This window comes from Drosophila rhopaloa, unplaced genomic scaffold (assembly GCF_018152115.1).
Source record: "Drosophila rhopaloa isolate 14029-0021.01 unplaced genomic scaffold, ASM1815211v1 contig_115, whole genome shotgun sequence".
Classification (NCBI taxonomy): domain Eukaryota; kingdom Metazoa; phylum Arthropoda; class Insecta; order Diptera; family Drosophilidae; genus Drosophila; species Drosophila rhopaloa.
This window is the reverse complement of record NW_025334990.1, coordinates 1,237,113-1,254,460: the sequence shown is the minus strand read 5'-3', so window position 1 is coordinate 1,254,460 and position 17,348 is coordinate 1,237,113.

Genomic DNA, 17,348 nt, shown 5'->3' with positions numbered 1-17,348 from the left:
CCTAGCTAGAAAGTGAGAAAATTAAAAACAAATTTTGGAATTACGACCTATAAGCTGAGCCTTTCCCAAACATTTTAAGGAAAAAATTATCTTTAATATATCAGCTAATTTAAAAATGTACGTTTTGCTACTTAAATCGGCTATTTATGGCAAGATAAATCTTTACAAAATATTGATTATTACAAATTATGTGACTCTTGCCAAGTTCTATCTAAACGTGGGAGATGCCTTTTTCAAAACAAAAACCTGTTGCGTCTGCCGAGTATCGAAGTACTCTCAAGCTGTCAATGATCTGCAAGGGTATGTTGAACGCCCAAGTTACCCCTCATACTCGATTGTTGACGTTGCTTTTGTTGCGCATAATTAACAACAATAACACCACTCGCCATTGCTTATTTGACAATTTTGCAGTTGGCACAGCTGCTTGCCCACATTTTGCAATTCCCCTCGTCCGCAGCCAGAGCATTGTGTTTCGCCAGGGTCTTATTTGTTGCTGTGCAGATTTCCATGTATTATTTATTTGCTGCACTCAGCTCACCCCTCGCAGTCCCATGTTTGTATTTCACCCCAATCACGGAGCAGCTGCACTTCCAGTGGCCACACAAAGTAGGCCTTCAGGTAGTGGAATGCTGGAGATCGATGGTTGTATGTGCATTTTATATAGAAAAATACATTTATCTAGAATTTTCCAGCAATTTTCAGTGATGCGTGATATTATTTCTGGGATTTATCTTTCAAAAGGACTGTAAATACGATTTTCAAGCCACTGATAATAATGTTTTATGCAGAGATTCTCTAATGGGTTAGTCATATTGGAATACAAATATTTTACGAATAGTTTTATGCTCGCAAAGCACTAAATAACAAGTGCTGTTATAATGTTCACAAAAAGACGAATCATAGGGGTTGGGATTATTTATCAATTTTAGATAGACAGTTTTCTGCGGGCCCATCATAAAATTATTTCAGATTGAACTTGAAATATCACAATTCGGAAAAGATTTTCGGAAGCATGGATATCTTCACACTCCCCAGAAATGGGTTGTCGGGAACTGTCTTATACGATATATCCATGCCCATACGCCGCTAAACCAGTCGGAACGTCATTGAGCTGTCAGAGTGAGTCGATTTTCTAAATTCAATTAAATCCCTTCCCCTGTCCTGGGATTGCTTTGATTGACAGCTGGCCCGTTCCAGTCCCTCTGGATCAGCATTTTGGGGAACCGAAGTCTATTAACAGACCTAAAGATGGCGGCTTTTTGTTTGGCAGGGACTGGGGGAGTCCAAAGATTTGCCTGAAACACAATTCAAATCCAATTCAAATCAAAATTTTATTAGGGCATCTTGCTCAGCGATATTCCCATCAATTAAGAGGGAAATCATTTATGTTTACGAGTAACCGAAGCCCACTCAAAATCCGAAACTTTTGGGCTCAGTCCAGGATTCATTTTAATTAGAAGAGTTCAAATAATTTATGGCCTTTCAAGGGAAGTTTCTGTTTACACCAAGGGTAAGGCCCTCTATTTATTTGTGCAACAAAAGCTGAAAAATTTCCATAATAAAAGCTGCCCAAAAATATATATGTGCCGGGTTCTTGGGAACCATTCTGTGTAGTGCTCCTCCCCCAACAAAGTTGCACACGTTTGGAGATTTACATTGGCCCATAAATCTTCCGACGGCGCTTTCCGCCCTCGGGATGCAGTTGCCCATTAAACGACACCAGGAATCGGAGCATGGGCGGCAGTTCTGCGAAACGAGAGGGGTGGCATCATGCCAAGTGCCTTCAGTCACAGACTCCCCAAGATCTCTCACACCCGATACCCGATGCATTCGATGCCAGTTTTGTTTACTTCTCTGTCATAAAATGTTAATGCCTACTTTGGCGCTAATTTAGTGGACGATGATGCGCAGGTTCGCCTCCGGATTCCCTTGAATCCAATTAACTTTCGGAAATAGGTAGCTACCGAAATGCCCCAACGATACACGTTATCACGCCCCGAACGCAATTCGTGCCTTGTTGGTGGCCGGAATGTCTATTTTGGGCAATTGGATTTGACTTAATGCCCAGTGCCATTTGAATGATGACAGACAACGGCTCATTGACATTTTCCTGTGAGTGACATTAGAACGAATATGGAGAACAGCCCCTATCATGTCCCATAAATTAGCCCCAACTTTCATTACCGCCCAATAAGCAGAAAAAATAAAGCACACCCAAAAACTATTCCGGAATTCATTTTGGGCTTAATGGTCTTACATTGTTAGGGTGTTATGAAAACTATTTGGGAAAATTATTTAACTTTGTTTGTTTTTATTTTGAATAGCGGAGTAAATAACTTTACTTAAAGAACCACTTGGTGTTATTGTTCCATTCATATTCTAGATGGCTACGGGTATTACCATATTTTTGTTTGCTCGGGAAAGACACAGAAATCTCTTCCCCTAATTTAGTTGACCACCGGATAGTTTTTGAACTATGATTTTAGGACCATGTTTTTTTTTAAATAATTTTATTTTGTTACATTTAAATAAAACAATCATTAGACGTTTTAAAAGTTTCATAAAAAGAAAAATATTCTAATAACACGGCATATTATAAAAATGGAATTTTTTAATAGTACTATGTAATGTACATTTTTAAACTAATGAAAAAAAAATTAAAATATTGTAGAATGTCGTATCTTATTTGTAATCCCTACCCCGAATTCCTTTGAATTTTAAGTTTATCATCCAAATAGATTATCGAATCTCAAAATATTTGTCTAGGCAAATCATGAAGAGGAGTTCATAGCCAATCCATAAATAAACCGAATGTTTTTGCACCCATATCTGGAGAAGGAGCGGCGGTCTGCTGTGCGCCGTAGTTTGCATTTAGCGCCGTCTGCCGATCGCTATTTATAAATCTGGTCTGGGACTGGGAGTGGGACGGGGACTGGGTGATCCTCGGCCTCCGGCAGGGGCGACATCCAAGGGTAATGGCAAGGGGTATGGGTGGTGGTCGTAAGTGCTCGGCGGGTAAACAAGCAAACAGAGCAAAACAAAACTCCGGAGTCTGATTAGTGTCAAGCCGAGCTATTTATGAGTGTCTCGATGGGATTAGTCGGCACCAGCTGGGTCTGTCTGTTGTCTATTTTTGCCCAGAAAGTTGCTTGTGGCTAAGTAATTTCCAGTTGTGGCTCATGATCAACTTTGACCTCTTTTGTCCGAATGGCCAGGCCGCATTTGATTGCCAGCGTTTATGCTTATGTCCCGTCTTTTCTTTTTTCTTTTTCTTTCCATTTCATTTCGGGCATTTGGCGAGTGCGAGTCAGAAAACCAGTTTTCCACCGCTCGGTTTCCAGTTTTCAAGTTTACACAAGTTTACTGTTCGCCAGCAAGAAAGCTGCTGCAGCATTCAAGCCAGGCCAACTGCTAACTAACTGACTGCCAAGAAAGACTGGTGATTTTTTATCTTGCACCTTGTTTATGCAAAAAATATTTCCAAGCTTGCAGTTTCAGTTTTGTTATTTTCTTCAGTCTATCTTTGTTTTTCTCCACTACCTTAAACTTGACAACAATTTTATATGTGTATATGCGCTTTAATAAAAATAACTTGGCTATGCCTGTCACAATCTGGATCTCGGAGCCTTAATGGACTCATAAAGCTTCAGGCTGAGATGGCCTGGTCCGATACGCTCAGGAATGTGCGGAACTAGGAAAAAGTGGGATCTATACTTGAACTACAAATGGGCTGCTTGCTATAAACTGGAGATATATACTGGAAATACCAATGGGCACGGGCTAAAACCCCTTGGGTATTTTAAAGGGCAGCTATTCCCTGTTTCTTTATAGGTTTTGATGTGATAAGAAATAGTAGAAAAATCTTGGATTTCACACCAAATATTTTTTTTCCTTTTAACAAATATTTCAAGCTTAAGAGAAAGATGTAAAGGCTCTGAAAAAATATTTTATTTGATTAAACAGAATATTTAACATTTTATTACTCTCATTTGTAACGCATGTAGTGAAATCGTATATTCTCAAATTTAAAATTATTTAAATTTATGAACGAAATCGGCTGTAAAAACACAAAATCTGTTGGTTGTAATAAAGTTAGCTAATTTAATTTTCGTACAGTGGTGTTTATTAAATTACATTTATCTTTTATAGCGCCCACTCCAATACAAATTAAACGCGACACTTGGCAGACTTTTTGTTTTGCATTGACACTGAAATATAATTGAGGGTGTAATTTTCGTTTGGCATTCGCACTTTGCATCTCGCGTCGCTTCTCTTTTCTTCTGTGGATGGTCGTGATCTGTAATTAGGTTTACGAGCTCGGCTTGAATGAATTGAAATTGTTTTGCAGCTGAGCGGCAATTATGAGCTTCCCTCAGTATTTTGCGATACCCCCCGTTCCACCCACTGCCCAGTTTTATTGTGAATGGCTGATCGCCAGTCGACTGTGTCAAGGCCGGAGCTCGGTTTTGCTTACAAGTATTTTAATTGCATTACGCAAGTTTTGCGTTCTCGATAAAACAACGGAGATGTAAAAAAAAAGAGGAGGTGGAGAAGCAGATTCTGACGCATTCCATAAGCTATGTTAATACTTACATTTTGATTTGTAACATGCAATTTATCACACCCGCAGGTCATGAATCACACCTGGCTTCGTTGAAACGCCATTTTACAGAGAGAAAACTTTTAAAAATATTTTTTATACTTTTTAATTTTTATTTTTTATGGTGTAAGGCCAAATTAAAAATATATAGTAATAACTGTCATGTTCATTGACTGCAAACATTATAAACATGGTATTTACAGAAATTTCGATTTAATTTAAGTACGAAACAAACTTTTTTTCTATGGTATATTTTAGTTTCCTGTTTTTGTTAGGTCCTGGGTCCTATACAATTTCGGTTAAAAAAAAATATAGGTAAGAACAACCTCAACTTAAATATTAACTAAAATATCTATTTAAATGTATACTTTGTAGATATATGTTTTTTTTAATTTGTATTCCTTAAACGAAACAAAATGAACCAATTTTCCTTTCGCTCTTTTAGCACCTCTATGGGCATGGCCATTTGGTTTTCGGTTTCTCTCACCCTCCCGTAACGTTTAAGGTTACAAGTAATGGGTCTAAAAAAAGTACCTTAAGGATGACCAATTTTGGTAAACATTTTTTTTCTAAGCAATTTCATGGGGTGGGCGACCGATCACGAAGGAGAATCAGATGATGGAGCACAGAACCCGCTCCCAGTGGCAGGCAAACAAACGTGACATTTGCCCGGAAAGCTCTGTGGTTTGACCGGGGAAAAGCAGGGGAACGGGAAACGGAAGTGCACAACACGAAACACAAAGCAAACGCATGCAGACGTGTGGAAAGGGAGCTGATAGGATAGCTAGTGATAGCCATAAAGGAGATGAAACCAAAAAGGTGAAGCATTTGCACGCCATTAACACCCACCAACTTTTATTCCCAACTTCCACTTTCCCCCGCCATCTCCGCGTTTCTGGCCTGCACGTGCACTCAGTCTCCATCGCAAAGTTCGAGTGGGAGAATGGTCATAAATAAATGTCATAATGCAATAAAAACGAAAACAAAACAAAAAGCGTATATATACTTAAGTGGCACAACTCAGAGGCGACACGCGACCCCAGATGCATAAAGATATACACAACCGTATGTGAATATGCACTTTTATATATGAACAATGCATATGGAATGCCAAAAAGGAAATCTGCAACGGAATTGCTTCTAAAATGCAAACGTCAGTGTTTTTGGTAGATATGTGGAATTTAAGTGCGTAGGCGACCCTTGTTAAAGTCTCCCAAGTGTGTAACCATGAAAAACAAACACAAAAACAAAATAAATAAAATAAATAATATACTTAAATACGTATTTCTTCGTTTTTAAACATTTTACATTCAATTTCTATTAATGATCAAGGTATTGTATTTAGATAATTAAATAAAACAAGGAAGGAAGCAAAGCCGAATTTTGTAAACCCTTGCATTTGCTAAAAAATTTAAATATTCTATATTTCAATTTCGATGCTTAGCAACAATCACTAACCATACAATGGTTAGAGCAACAATAAAGCTAGTTCAATTTTCCGATACATTTTTTGATAGTTCCTGTGGTGGCTTTATGATATAGTCAAATTTTATGAAAATTAATTCGTAGTTGTAGAATCTTAAACTTAACTTTATCTCGGAGTATATGGGCTTATATTAGGAAACAAACAAGCTTTAATTTTGTGTTCCTTTTTTTCTATCTATAAAATATAGTAGGCTAATCTTTTTGGGAAGTTTTATTTAAATAAGTTTTTAAAACTTATATACGCAAAACTAGTTTGCGTAGACACGGACAAACGGACGGACGGACAGATGGAAATGGCTAGATCAACTTTCTCGGTGATGCTGATAAAGAATATATGTATATACATATGTACTTTATAGAGTCGGAAATGTGCCCTTCACTGGGTTGCAAACTTTTTACTGAAATTATAATACCATCGCAAGGGTATTAAAAGAGAGAATAAAAAAAAATGGTTAAGCAATAAAATAATTGAAAATATATTAGCCAAGAATGAAAGGTAAGCATTTTAAGCATAATTTTAAAATTAGAGCGTGAGAAAACCATCCGCCGTGGATTATTTTGTTCTTAGTTAACCCTGCTATACAGTTCGTGTGACTAACTTGACTTCGATTATATCTTTTGCGAAAAGTATCTAATGAATTGTTTTATTTTCCTTTATTACTAGTTTTACAGTGCAATACAATTTTAGATGCTCTGTTAGTTGTTGGCCATTAAATTCAATTTTCTTTTTATGGAATGATGTAAAATTGTGTGTGATCTCTGCTTAACAGTATTATAACAGTTATGATGGAGCACGTTTAACGGCAGAAAAATAAGTAAAACTAAATTGAAATACAAAAAAGGGCTCAACTCTTCTTCTCCGTCGCGTGTTTATGAGTTTAAGCTTGTGGGTGCGTGTGTCGCAGTCACGCAAAAGTCTTTCGATTTCGTCCAATGCCAAATAAGGTTTCCATCTTTGTTCTTTGTGTATTGGGTATTCGTAAAGTTAAGGGGTATATTGTAATATTTTAAAAGCTTGTAGCACCATTAAAACCAAAATCAATCTGACCTGTTCCTCTGTTTAAAAATCTAGATTTTAAAAACTAAAAATAAAGAGCTGCGATATACATACACATTCATTTGACTAATGTATTTAGCAGCTTCAACTTGGAAGATAGAGAAAAATTACCTGTGGACAAGCGCTTTGTTTTCTCAATCTCCACTCACATACCAAATTTCATATTGATCTAACAAAAAATGGGTTTGATAACCAATAACTAAGAGCCTTACTAGCTATAGGCCGGGTATTTTTTGGTCGGTGCTATCGACTTTAGCGTTCTTTCTTGACATTTATGCTGAGCTCACCAAGCGCGCTCGACTGTAACAACAACAAGAATAAAAAAAGAGGAGGAGGAGTGGTGCCGTGTGACATGTGATTTTTGTGACAGCATTTCGCAAAAGTCTTAGCACGCAGATCTCTGCGCGAAAACCAAGACGATTCGATTCCAAGCGGAGTTTATTTGCATAACTCACCCTGAGAAAATCCAAACATAGTTTATGGGAGCCAACAAATTGCAATCAGCCTGTATGGCTCTCAAGATCGAGAATTTACGCGTGATCTTTGCAGATCCAAAATCCATAAGCAGTAAATTGGTTACACCACGAAAACGTGTAGCATCGATGTAAGCAACCGCTACTTAAACGTGTTGAGATAAATATTTTAAATTATAATAATCTGTCTGAACTCGTGATATTAAATGTTAAATAATTTAAATTTAGTAAAGGTGAACACCATTTACAATTGCGTTGATATTAAACTGATTGCTACGGTTTTCATAATTATATCACTTGTGCCATATAATACACACGAACTTGTATCTCTCGCTTTCTTTTTTTGAGGCTTCAAAAAACTCAACCGAGTTCAGTTCCGGTTGCTGATTCTTTTTTTTTGGGTGAAAATGATAGTTTATTATCGTAATTAATCCGGGTTAATGTTTATTGTTGGCCGGCAGCTTTTTGCTGACTTTCGCTTATGCATACACATATTTCTTGTAAGCTCTCTTTTAATAACGGAATTTTTAATTTGATAAGAACGCATACAAAATAAACACTTCCTAGGGGAATTGTTTGAAATAAATATTGGACGCAAACAGAAATCATAACTCAAGACACGACTCATAAAAGTTTTGCCTCGCACCGCGACCCAGTCGCCAGTTAATAAATATCAAAAGAATCGAGGGTTGACTCTGTTTTGTTTGTTTTGGGCTCACTCCAAGGGGTTTTAGAGCGGATAAACGACGACTTAACAAGACCGCCGACTGCAGACCAGGAGGATGGGTAACGAAGTCGATGGAACGGGACAGGAGGTCCTGCAGCCCTTTGAGAAAGCATTTTTTTGGCAGCTGCCATCCAGGGGTTCATTACCGGCTCCTGGCAGGACGCGTGCGCCAAGTCAATCGCAGGATAACCCGTAAGTGTGTCCTTATGGCGCAAACGTAATTCTATTTATTTAGTTTCCCCCAAAAGGGTATTTCCTGATTTTTTATGGTTACGCATTTACAATTCCCTTTATACAGAAGGGAGAATCTGGATCAGAATGAGGTTTTTTTTTTGGATAAACGAAGTCTGTTAACATTTTTTGTTTATTTATTTGTAGCTCATAATAAATGGAATGCTGTTTGGAAATCGAATTAAAGAAACTACCTTGCAAAAGGGTAAACAAATATTTCTATAAAAATATAAATTTGTAATATGCCTTTCTATATTAAATTAAACGCAATTTCAATTTGTTTCCACATATGTACTTCGGTATTTCCAAAAACCGCCCCTTAGACATTTTGGAAATGTTTAGAAAGAAATCGGAGAGGACGTATGCGTTTCAAATTGCTAAGAGTAATTCAATTTCTATAATTTCCCCTCCTCAGGGCTGGCAATAAATTCTATCGCCTGACACTCTATAAACATGAAAATGGAAACTGCAATATATTTTGTAAACTTTACATTAGTGGAAAAGGTTTTGATTTGTTTCGAATTTTAATGACATTAACCGACGTGACGCAGGGTCATGATTTATAGAGATCCATTGTCGGGGGATGTACTGCACCGCACTGTGGATAATTTTGACCCAAATAGAATTCACTTCTCCCTCACACGACTTCTGTGCGGCTGTTTACGTACTCCCACCTCGACGTCTCTTTCCTCCGGAACCGACATTTTATGAGAGTTGTGCGTGATCTCGGCAATTATTACTTTTCCAACTTCCAGACTGCGTCCGTGTCGTCAACGACAAATCTCCTCGGTTAGCCGTAAAATCGAGAGGCATGTGGAAAAGTGATAATCGACAAGGTGGGGAATGAGCCCTGACACTCAAGAGATTCTTTTATTAATTTTAATGGCTCAGCTCAACAATAGAAATTCAGCTTAAAATAGAAACTTAATGGAATTAGAACATATTTGTTTACAGTGAAAATGTGCATTAAAGCTACACGATAACTATGTAAGTAACTTAAATTTAGGTAATTTGTTTTGGAGTTCTCGAGAACTAAGTTTGTCATATATTTTTCTATCAACTGTTCAACAAAAGAAATCTCATAGATACTCAGATACGACGGCAATTGAAAAAGCAACCGCAAATTTGGCGTCGTCCGTAAAACGGAAACTTTTGTATCTAAACGAAACGAAACGATGGCAATCCAATAGATATCAACGAGTCGCAAACGATGACAAGTACAAAAGTCGCAATTAAATCTTGTGAAGTAGTGGGAGAAAAGGGCCCACCATGCGAAGCCGAAAAACACATTCAATAGATAGCTGAAATGTGGCACAAACAGACCGCAAGAAAGACACAACGCCAATTGTCTTGGTCTTGGGTGGGCGTGTCTTTAAAAGGGGGAGAATGGAATGGCTACAGAAAAAAAGCGGAAGACAAATCAATCGAATTGCGAGCGGAGCGTTCTCAGATGGCATCGCCCAGATACTAGATACTTTTACTGTATAGCATGGAAAATTGTTTTCGCTTGGCATGCCAGAAAACTATGTAGTTAGCTCTGAATAACTTCCTTCTCAGTTGGGGTAACTGACAATTTGGCAGGAAAGAAAGTTTTTCCTCACAGCAACTAAGAACCAATTTATAGTTATCATAGATCCGAAATTGGTAACAGTCTATGTTCAATCAGATACACATAAATATAGCCGTATGGATGTTAGGAAGTCTGAGTAGTTTTTTTAAGAATTCAAAAAGTGCATCTTACCAAATAAACTTGAAGAAATGTAATGAATTAAAACTAATATGCTATTGTAAAGTGTCCCAAAAATTTTTTAGACCGTTTTACAGCTCAACTGCTTCATAGTTCATTAATCAATTTCATAAATAATAAATTCGATTTTCCTCTAATCAACATAGGAGAACAAATTGAGGGCATTATTCGTTAGACAGCATTGCGCAATTGAAAATGCCATATCTCTGCGTTGGATCAGCAACCGAATCTAAAAACTGTGATTTGTTCTGCATAATTGAATCAATTGAGTGAGTAGGGGCCCATCTGAAGCAGCCACATAAAGAACATTTTCATAATTAGAGCAACCGAAAGAGATTCGGGGAAAAATTAATGGAATTGTTAATAATGCGCCGCACAGATTTCCCAGAGGCCAGCATAAAATAAATAAAAGCGCAAAGCTTAAGGGGCCACAAAAATCTCGGGGAGGCAGAACAAAAGTCAAACAATTTGAAGCTTCCAAAATTGTTCGTTCCCTTTATTCTTTTGCGCCGGCGCGGCCAATGCACTTTTGGTAAATATGTACATATATGTATACACTTGCGGGTAAAATACTATCATCTCTTAATTTTGTTTTTTTTAAGTCAAATAAAAATCGATTTAATTTGGGTTATTTATGTAAATATATATTCTTGAAAATTGCTTATTTTTAATTCTTAAAACTTATTTTTGATCAATGACTCGTCTACAGCTTGACATGCTTGACTTAATTAATTTACAAACTTATTCTTTTTATTCGAATATAAAAGTGAGTTTTAACTTTTAAATTTGTTTTCCTTTACGCAGTTTCTACCATTTTGTCTTATGTTGTATTTAAGTGCTTTTGGAAATGGAGCTGCCATTAAGAACACTTAAGTCTGAAACTCGGACTCAAAAATCAAATTTAAATACTACCCATACTCAAATTAATTCCGCGCACTCAAGTTTTATGAGTTATCAATTGAGAGAGTCTTTGTAGTGGGGAAAGGGGGAACTTATCGACTTGTATTGATTGAAAATATAAGAAGCAAAGTTCAAATGCGTCACGATCGCAGTGCTGCCCCGCCCATCCGAAGATTTATTATGCTGGAGAGCCGAACGGAAGCCTCTTCAAACAGTGGGAACGCGGGAGCCGCAGCATTGGGAGAATCGGGGAAGAAGAATGGCAGTTGAAGAATGCCACTTGAACAGCCAGCGACGCCGTCGAGTACTCGCAGTTCTTCGTTCTCCTCGAATGATGCATGTGAGAGAATGAAGAAAGCAAGGCGATCGAGGAGGAGCAGACCACTACAGTGGGGCCTCTATAGGTATGACTTTCGAGGGTCGAGGAATCAATTTCATATTTTTCGTTTGAATAAATCTATTTATAATAGAAATGAGCGTCGATTTAATCTTATTTCCTTTTATTATAATATCTTTTGAATGTATCAATTTTTTATTTAATAATATTAAAATTACATTTCTAGATAAATAATTGTGATATATTACAAGTAGTTTCTGTAAAGGGTTGAATTGGCCAGGGCAATCTTTTCTCAAATTTAATTGTGTGAATTGCATTAAAATAATGTTTAAATCTTTTGAGTAAGCGTTTCAAACAATAGTTTTGAAGAAAGATGATGACAATTTGAAAGGTTTTTAACAACTTAAAGTTAACCAAACAAGTTGGTATAATATATTTTTATAACTTGCTTGCTGCAAATCCAAATCATGAGGTTCGACGTTAATCTTTATTATTCCAAAGAGGTCCAGCAAACAAAGTTTAAAGAATCCACAGGAAAAGAGGAGCTGCGCTCTAGTTGAACAAAAGGAGCAGTCACCCTCCGACAGCTTGGAATGAAAAATAATTGCGATTCCAGCTGAGAAACGAAGGCATTGAAGCTGCATCGCCCAGGCCCATGTGTCTCACTTCATTTGCAGCAAATGTTGCGTGTCTTGCGCAGAGTCATACTATATAGACTGTAAAGAGGATCGACAGGGGTTAAAGGGAACTGTCGCTTGTGACGAATTTCTATTTGATTTATGCACTCCCATGCAGCATATTTGCATGGTTTATGCTCACGCCCCTCAACATTCGATGTAGTTTTATTACCAAATCAAATACGATTCGCCACAAAGTAAACACTTTCGGCTGAAATCTGTTTCACATCAAAAGTACACATTACAAACAGGGGATTTCGAAATTATTCTTCATTCTTTGAGGAAAATTAAATGAGTAAGCATATTTAGATATATCATTAATGCAACAATATTTCATACTAATGGTAAAAAATTAGATTTTAGATATTTAATTAATACTAACTTTAATTTAAAGTATGCCTTTTGTGCATAAATCTATTATTTTTAGTGCATTTTTAATTCAACTTAAATCTTGTAGGTGTTCAGAAGCCCAATTTTTATATTATTTTTAGAATTAAAAAACGGTTTACAAACCAAATTTTGTTTCTTACTTCCAAAAACAGAGAAATCATTCATAATTTAATCAACTATGTTAAGCATAACTGCATAAAAATCAATTTAAGCATGGTAATAGATCTTAGTGATCATATGCACAAAATAAGATGAAATGTTTCCCAGAGAATACATTTGATTGATTACTAGCTCTTTCCATCCAATCTCCGATTACTCGAACATGCGTTTGGTGGAGTGTTAAATTGACGGGCGACCAGCACCAAAAAGAGTTTCTTTTTGAGTGTTTCCATTTAGATTGTCTGAATTGATGAACTCGGAAAGGAAACAAAAATCCAATCAATCTTTCGCTTCGAGCGACTCCAACGCGTGCTGTTGTCATTTGGGGCTTCCCGTCCCATCTTCCCATATATTTACATATATACATATATGTACGCATAACTCCCACCCGGCTGCGTCTGCGCAACGCATTCAATCACTTCATTTGTTTCCATCCGCAGTCTTCCTCGGATTCAGCTTCATCTCTTGGTCTTCTGTTCTTCTGAGCGGCACGTTCGCAGCGGCAGTAAAATGTTTTATTTACCCTGCACTTATGACCCCGATGCGGATCGGGTTAAGTGAATCTGATACCCATATACATATACCCATCGCCTGCAGTTGCATTTGCATCTTACGAGGCGGTTCTCTGTTTCAAGGGGGCAGGAGGAGGTGGAGGTGTCATGGCAACCAAACACAGACAAATGTTGTGGAAACCGAGCCACAGATTTCCCCTCCAACTCGCGATGCCTTGTGTCCAATGATGAATTGTGTCCCTGATTCGGAAGACAATCATGATCACAAACTATTGCGTTGGGCGGCTGATATTCTGTTTAAAAGTGGTCAAGATCTTTAACGGATGGAATTAATAATTTATATTTATTACAAAAGGCAGTGAACGTCGGCTCAAAATGAGTAACATCTTTAAATCTATAACGCTTAAACCTGAAATCTGTATTTAGAATTAAAAAGCATACAGATCTTCTTATAATCGAGCCACTTTTAATGACCTTCTATCCCTAAAATGATATCAATCTCAAAAATTTAATACTTCAATATTGGCGCAAATTTAAAGGTGTATTTTAATATTATTAACTGATGTCGATTATATCTCATATAAATTTTAAATGAAATGCTTTTAATCCTGACCATGCAAGCAATTTTTTTTTTCTAAGAGAATATGTTGTTCAATTATGAAGGTAATTCTGTATATTAATTTTAAAAGTTCATTAATTAAATAAAATTAATTTAAATTGTTAAATAGTGATGTCAAAAAAAAAAGCTTAAGAAATGTACCTATTTGGATATAATAGCTGGAGAAATTAGTTATCATCCAAAGACGCATAAGTATAACAATTATACTTCAGACTTATAATTCCTTAGCAAATACATTTTTTTTAGTACAGAAAATTTTCTTTTTGAATATTTTTTTTGAATTGTTTGACTTGTTTTATAATTACCATAAGTAAGCATTGTAGTATCCAGTAAATAGCTTGAAAATAAATAAAATTTGGTTTGTAAAAATGTATAAAGTTTATATAGTATTAAATGTATAAGAAACACCATATTTGATTAAATCCGACCAGAGCACTTATTGCCATGGATTACATGTGTTAACAGGGTAGTCGAAAGACAAACCCATTCCAGAGTTCTTTTTTGTTCACTTTTTAGCATTCCCACTGTATAGTTCAAGTCGTTGTGGTGTGACACCAATTGAATGGCAACAACAAACGCAGCGAAGCTATATATTCATAAACACATTTGTAGATTTAAAGATACAAACAAGAAAGGAAAGCTAACTTCGGGCGGAGCCGAAGTTGAAATACCCTTGCAGAATATTCTGCAAGATATATTCTCCAAAATTATTCATATGATGCATTCTTAATACTCATAAAAAATCCCACCTTCCTAACTTTAAAAACACCAAAGTTATGGCATTTCCAATCGTTCAGTTATATGGCAGCTACAGGATATAGTCGGCCGATCCATATGAAATTTGGTAGGTCGGATTAATTTGCCAAAAATAAAACCCATAGGAAATCCCAACTTTCTAACTTTACAAACACCCAAGTTATGGCATTTCCGATCAATCAGTTATATGGCGGCTATAGGATATAGTCGGCCGATCCTTATGAAATTTGATATGTCGGATTGATTGGGCAAAAATAAAACCCACAGAAAATCACAACTTTCTAACTTGACAAACACCAAAGTTATGGCATTTCCGATCAATCAGTTATATGGCAGCTATAAGATATAGTCGGCCGATCCTTATGAAATTTGGTACGTCGGATTGATTGGCCAAATATAAAATCCATAGAAAGTCCCAACTTCCTAACTTGACAAACACCAAAGTTATGGCATTTCCGATCAATCAGTTATATGGCAGCTATAGGATATAGTCGGCCGATCCCGGCCGTTCCGACTTATATACTGCGTGCAAAGGAAAGAAGGGTGTGTGCAAAGTTTGAATTCGATAGCTTTAAAACTGAGAGACTACCCTGCAGTTCCGTAATTCATCACTACAAAAATTCATCACTGTTTAATCAGCAGCGGACTGCGACGCCGGCAGAGCCAAAGGCAAAGTCGGCAGAGCCGAGTGCGACGCAGGCAGAGCCGAAACTCTCAGTCCCCGATCGTAGGCAACGCAGAAAAATTTCCATCTCCCTCTCTTACTCTGTCTCTCTCCCCATAAAATGAGCTGAGAGGTGAAGGACAATGTATTAAAATCAGATCGACCTTTATACACCCTTGAAAATAAATGAGCATAATTGTAGTCGTTGATTCTTATTAATTATATTATTTTATGGAAATACTTTTTAAAAATAAAATTATTATGATAGTTTTGAAAGGTATTGATTCCTTTTTTAAGTGAATTAAAGTTATGTGATTATTTTGCATAGTCGGACATGGTTTTATATACCCTGCTTTGACGCGAAGCGAAACTTGTAAAGACAAATTAGGCAGAGGAAAGAACAATAGGATTAACGGCGCCCTTGTTTTCAACTGAAGTTGTTTTCGCGGTTTTTACGTGCACTTGCATTTGAGAGAACGGAGAGAACAGATCGAAGCTGAGATTTTTTGTGAAATTTTATAACTAAATTTATCAGAAATTTATGTAAGTGTTATTTTATTAATTATTTTGAACTGTACCTACATATACTGTTAATATATTTATTCATTATTTAAGGCGAAGCTTAAAATAAAACTGTTGGGCCAGCATAAACTAAGCTGGACTTGGCCGGCGGCAAAACAAAAAACGCAGTAAGTTTTTATTTTTTTAATAATTTTTCTATTTCAGATATACTTGGTCAGGAAGAGCCAGTACATAAAGCACGAAGTCAAAAAAAGGGCACGGAAACCGAAACATCCTCAACACCTCCGGGACAACTGAAAACGTACATATGTAGATTGAATTAAGTTAAATTAATTAGTTATATGTAATGAAATAAATGAAATAATAATGAAATATTGTAATAAAATAAAAAATGAAATTTATATGAAAATTTACTGAATGAATTTTACTGATGAAAAAAAGCGATGAAAAAGCGATGAAAATGCGATGAAAATGCGATGAAAATGCGATGAAAAAGCGATGAATTACTGATTAAAGAGTGATGAATTACTGATGAAAATGTGATGAATTCATCACTCTTTAATCAGTAATTCATCACTCGTTAATCACTATTTCATCGCATTTTAATCACTCGTTCATCGCATGTTCATCAGTAAACGCTGTTCAAAGAGTGATGAATTACTGATTAAAGAGTGATGAAAAACTGAAAAAAGAGTGATGAATTACTGATTAAAGAGTGATGAATTTTTCACTGATTAACTCCTAGGACATGCCAATGTTAAATTCATCACTAATTTGTATGAAGTTTCATCGCCGATTAATCAGCAGTGATGAATTTTTGGTGATGAAAAAGCGATTAAAAGGTGATGAACGGTACTGCAGGGTAGTTTGCGTAGAAACAGACAGACGGACAGACAGACGGACAGACGGACAGACGGACATGGCTATATCAACTCAGGAGGTGATCCTGATCAAGAATATATATACTTTATAGGGTCGGAGATGTCTCCTTCACTGCGTTGCACACTTTTGACCAAAATTATAATACCCTCTGCAAGGGTATAAATATACATCCACATGCATTTACAAATGCGTCTTTTGTGTCGCGCCGATCTTTAATTGCAGAATTGTGAGAGGCTGAGGAGTTGGGTAACCTTCGAGTCAGTTGCATTCACAGATGCAGTACTTAACTGCAGCGCTGTCATGGTGATTAATTTGACAGTGGTGTCGCCGAGCTGAGTCGCGCGGGTTTTATTAAAAGGATTACACGCCGCACAATTCCACAAAAACGCATCTCCATTCGCAGTGAGCTGAGCATTCGCACTGGGCCTAATAAGATTAATTACGAGCGTCTTGCCACAACTGCAATTCCTACGCCTGCCACCACCATCCCTTTCTCCACACAGCTGCGTGACCACTTCACATTCAGATATGCCACAATTGCAGGCAAAATATCATTTGTACTTCAAAAACATATTATATATATAATATATAATATAACATTTTGATTTAT